Source organism: Coffea arabica, chromosome 9e (genome assembly GCF_036785885.1).
Source record: "Coffea arabica cultivar ET-39 chromosome 9e, Coffea Arabica ET-39 HiFi, whole genome shotgun sequence".
Taxonomy (NCBI): Eukaryota; Viridiplantae; Streptophyta; class Magnoliopsida; order Gentianales; family Rubiaceae; genus Coffea; species Coffea arabica.
Window position 1 is genome coordinate 35546067 of NC_092327.1, and position 5385 is coordinate 35551451.

Below are 5385 nucleotides of genomic sequence, written 5' to 3' on the forward strand. Positions count from 1 at the left end.
AATTGAAGCAGTGGACAAAAGAGGACGTGGAAGGAGAATTGCACCAGCGGACAAAAGAGACAAAATCAACACCAAAATTACAAAATAACCGGCGAAAATCACTGTAGCAAGGCCTTCGGCGCTTTATGTAGTTAGAGATATATTATAAGAAAAGCAAGAGAGGTAGAAAGAGAAGAGAAAATAGAAGACCTGAGCACGAGCGAAATTGAAAGCGAGGTAATTATTGAAATCAGGAAACTTAGAATAGTGCTGGAGTTGCGGCCAAATCTCAGACTTATCGGAAGTCAGAGAAATTTGCTGCTCCAGCCCAACTGATTTGCCCAATTAAAGATGCCACAAATTTCTTACTTAGAACCCAAGTTGTAAATCTTGAATTTTTCTTATACCTTCGATTTAAATAGCCGCAGTCCCAAAAAAGATTGGGCCTTTTAGTCTAAATTACCTGTAAATTTGCTATCTTGGGCATTTATGACTCATTTAATGTCACCTCAGCTTAATACCACCTATCTTTACTAATTGGTATCCTCTATTTTGTTATCATAAACTTCCCAGCCAGCCCTGCAATGGAGTAAAAATTGTAGCATTCCAACTAAGCGTTTTCTTCTGGGGGATAGATCTTGAAGATTAGCTTCAAGATATAAAGATGGTTTTATTTAGTAGTGTACTACATGGGATTGTGTATACGGTTGTCTTTGTTTAGTTATAGCTCCATTTTCGTGTACTCTGAGATTGTAAAAGACATTGGAACAGCCAAAGGCTTTGTATTTGTAGATGGGATTAGTGCCATTGGAGAAATAGATGACGCTTTCATTTGTGCCACCTTGGATTGGTGGCCACCTGAAAAATGTGACTATGGAACCTGTAGTTGGGACCATGCTTCCCTTCTCAATCTGGTACTTTCCATTTTCCTGCATTTGCAGCTATTTCATGTTTCATGTTTATGTCTGTGTGTGTGTGTGTGCCTTTTTTAATGTTACCTGCAAGCTTACTACGTTGGTATGCTGAAGTTGTTGATGGATTTAGTCCACATGAACCAATGCCGTCTTTTATAACAAGGGGATGGTGGCTTGTTTGAGCTGTATATTTCAGCTTCAAATTCATTTCCGATTAAAAAGATGCGATTTTTATGCTTTAGACGGAGTGTCAGAAAAGTTTTTTGATGGCTGCGAATTTCACTCTGATGCTTTCAGCAATGAAGTTGTAAAAGGGGAAGGAGACAATACTTGTCGCTTATCATTTATGCTCTGTTTTGTTTGCCTTCTTTGATTAAAGTCCAAAAGATCTTGATTGTGTTCTGAGAGAGATGTTAACGAATTTCAAATTGTCCAAAATGATTCTGGGCTATTATATGCCGTGGCCAATTTGAATTAAAACATTAGTGTTTAATGGACTGGTTTGATCTGTTTCTTGGTTTATTTGCAGGATCTTAACAACATAATTTTATTAAATGCAGTAAGAGGTATTAACTTTTTCTGGCTTTTTTGATTACTAAAAACGGCATTCTAACGTTATAGTCCTGTTATGGGAGCTCAAGTTGCTATCTTCCCCTCATTTTACAGCTTTTTCACTATTAAAGATTAGACTTGGGGGCACCTTGCAAGATAATGTCGTATATCAAACTCAGAGTAATCAACGCTGCCATTCATTTGTTAAGAATTCTTCAAAGTTGTTTGGCTTCGCTCAAGGGTGGGTGCCTTCCTTCATCTTGACGGGATGAATTAAACTCCTTTTTCAAGAAATCTCTGGGTACGTAAGAAACACCACCTTGGTTAGTTAGACTCAGGGGCGGATTTAAAGGGGGGCACTGGGGGGCCCCTTAAATTCCTATAATAGTTCTATAATTTTGACATAATTTTAAAGGTGTCCCCAGAATTTTTTTTAGAAAAAATGTGAAAGAATGGGTCACAAAATTTATATCATTCACTTTCCTCCTCTGGTCCCCATTTTCCCTCCCAACAGGGCCAAGTACCAATTTTATCAGTCATTACTTTTGATCCCCACTCCCCAAGTTCCATTTACTCCTCTGGTCCCCCATTTCCTTTCACAACCGACGACCCCTCTTCTTTCACACCCCAACTAACAACTTTTTTTATTTATCACTTCATCCAATCATCATTAATCATTTACTTCCTTTGTCCCCACTCCCCAATTTCTCTTTCCTCCTCTGACTCTTGGTTGTCCCCACTCGCCAACATACATACGAGAGCCACTTTTTCTTCCACAACCAAAACTTGTTACTCTTTCTCTTGATCACTTCATTGATTTAGAGATTGCACCAAAATCAATTGATCTTCTGGGACCTGGGTCCGCCACTAATTTGCAGCTCTTTTTACCAACTTTAAGAGACCATCAAAATCAGGTTCTAAACAATTACTTATTATTATTATTATTTTAAATTTGTTTGCAAATATATTTCTAGAGCATGAGACTATTACTATTTTAAAGAAATTTGAAAATTGATTAGTTAACGTAATAACTAATAAATGGGTTATTTGATAAATATTTTAACTTGTAAAATGGTGATTTTATGGATTTATAATTTATTTTTTATTTTCCTTGATTAGTTTCTTATATTGGAGTTAATGTAATGATGAATAGAGGACCATTTGACATATATTTTAACTTTTAAATTATTCTTGTATGGATTCTTTTGTCTAATTAACTTGATTAGGTTCATATGTAGTGATTAATGATTTGATATAGTAATGAATAAATAAGTCATTTAATAAATAACTTTAATGATTTGACATATATTAATGATTTATCTTTTTATGTTTTTCATGGAATATACATATCATTTGTACTTGTTGGTGAATTTATTTTTTTTACTTAAAAATTAAAAAAAGAGTAGATAAAAAATTTTAGTGTCATTTTTACCCTCACTAAGATTTTTTCCTGGCTCCGCCACTGGTTAGACTGGTAATTATTTGTCATTATTCTCATCGATCTGAAATTAATGAATCACTGCCTTCATTCCAGGGCTGAAATTATATTTGGTTTGAATGCTCTGAATGGGGAGGAGAATAAGGTCCGATGGTTCAGCAGTTGGAGCTTGGGATTCCTCAAATGTTGAAGCTTTTATTCGTTACACTGTTGAAAAGGGCTACAACATATATGGTTGGGAACTTGGTAATATCATTTACCTTTCTATGGTTAGCCTACTGCAGAAATGTTTCTTCTCTGTTTTTATATAGTTTTTTCAAATGATTTAGATAGTTTGAGATTAGTTTCGGATGGTAATTTTTCATCATCTATTTTGGCCAGGGAATGAACTTTGCGGCGGTGGAGTTGGGACAAGAGTTGCACCTGATCAGCATGCTTCTGATACAATTGTACTACACAACAAAGTGCAAGAAATCTACAAGGATGTAGCAAACAAGCCAATTGTTTTAGCGCCGGGAGGATTCTTTGATGTCAACTGGTTTACAGATTTTTTGCGTAGGACCAACAATGCTGTAGATTTGTATTGGAATAGATTGCCTTTCTTTTTTTTTTTTTTTTTTTATTTAAATCAGATGGTGAAAATGATTTGCCTCACCTACTTATATGGCTATAATTTGCTGAAGAAAATGACCTTTTGTTTATTCAGGTTAACCCAAGCTTTCGCCTTTCTTGGATTTCTTCCGGAGCTGGAAACAAAAATGGCCACCCGTGAAAAACAACTGGTAAGGGAAAACGGAAGATTTGTTGTATGATTTTGGCAAGTGAATTTATTCTGGCCACCCGCTCTTTTTATACATATCATTCCTGGTTTCCATTTTTTTCTTGTACAACGAATCTTTGCAAATCATAGGCCATTGTTTTACTTCTTTTAACGATTTGTTACGATTAGATGTTTACCATTTACCTAAGAGTTGGGTTGTTCTTTGTATAAATTTTAACAACTTTTTTTTTGTATAAAATTCAACCACTTGATTAATTGTTCTTTGTAATTTCGTTATGCATTCACCATTACATTTGACCATGAATCAATGGAGTGATTTACTTATCATTGACTACATTTTTAGATGAAAATTTTGACAACAACAAGTCAAGTGGCTACATTTGACAAAGTAGATTAAAGCTCAGAAGCTTTTATTCATTTTATTTGTTCTCATAACTTCCTTCCTGGTAATTTTTGTAAAATAGAGATCACAAAGTGTGTAACTTCTTCTTTGAATAACTTATCACCAATAAAACATAATTAAAACCAAAAACGTTCTAAAGTTTGTAGAAATCAATGTATTTTTCCAACAATACACATTTGTATTTACAAGGTAAACAAAAAGAAACAAATGTAAATTTACTTCTATACAATGCAATTACTAATAAATTCCACAAAAACAAATTATTTTATGTGAAAAATATAACTATGACTACTACAAAGCTATTGTTTCATCAATTACTACCGATGAATTCATTCCAATGGGCGCTGGCTGTGCAGAGCACAGCCCACCCCTACTAGTACTCGTACATAAATGAGTTTTACCAAATCCCTCGAGCTCTCAAATCTACAATTACATAGATACCTGACCGGAACCAATTAACGTATCAAAATTACCTTATTTAGAAACTCAAATAATTAGAGGTTGGTCGAGATATATAAACGTAATATGCATTACATTTTAGCCATCTACAATTTAGCACTTTTTTTTACATAACTTTTTTATAATTTCAAAAGCTACACGTGATCCTCCTATGATAAGAAAGGTGAATAATCTTTACTTGCGGCCTCCTATGATTAAAAAAGGTGACTAATCTTCTTACTTGAGAGGAGGGCTTGGAAGTTGTATGTCAAACGATTATTTTGAAGCTCAGACGGACAAACAATGTTGTTAAATTCGGACCGGATAGCGACTCGATTAAATTATAAGGTTAGGGGTCAACTGGTTCAGACCGTTCTCAAAGATCTGCTGACGTCAGTTTGATGTCATAATTATTTTATATTTTTATAAATTTCAGAAATATTGAAATTAGGTTCTTGATTATATTCAACCAATCATATAAAATATTCCAAAATAGCAACCAAATAACCTAAAAATTATATATAGAAATGTAAATCCAATGGGAAGCACGGTCCAATGGGAATCAGAGGAGGAGAATCTGAGAATTTGGAAGCACGGTCCAATGGGAATCGTCGTCATGAAAATTGAAAGCACAATTTAATGGAAGTTGACCGTCCTAATGACTTTGTATTCAGTGCAAAACTACAGTTTCCAGAGCTGCAGATTAAATAAGTTTTGCGACCATAAACAATAGGTGTTACTGTGGTGGTCAATAATGAGATTGAGACCTGTGTAAGTTGGCCGAAGCCACTATTTACTGGCTATATTAGGTGGAGTCTAACTTGTTTGGATATCATATTATTTCAAATAATATTTCGCTTGCATAATAAATACATTTTTC

At 34.5% G+C, this 5385-nt stretch overlaps 1 pseudogene; it reads left to right on the forward strand.

The window, feature by feature from the left end:
* The first annotated feature begins 668 nt into the window (after positions 1-668).
* On the forward strand, positions 669-3695 carry LOC113710712 (heparanase-like protein 3; annotated as a pseudogene).
* The last annotated feature ends 1690 nt before the right edge of the window (positions 3696-5385 follow it).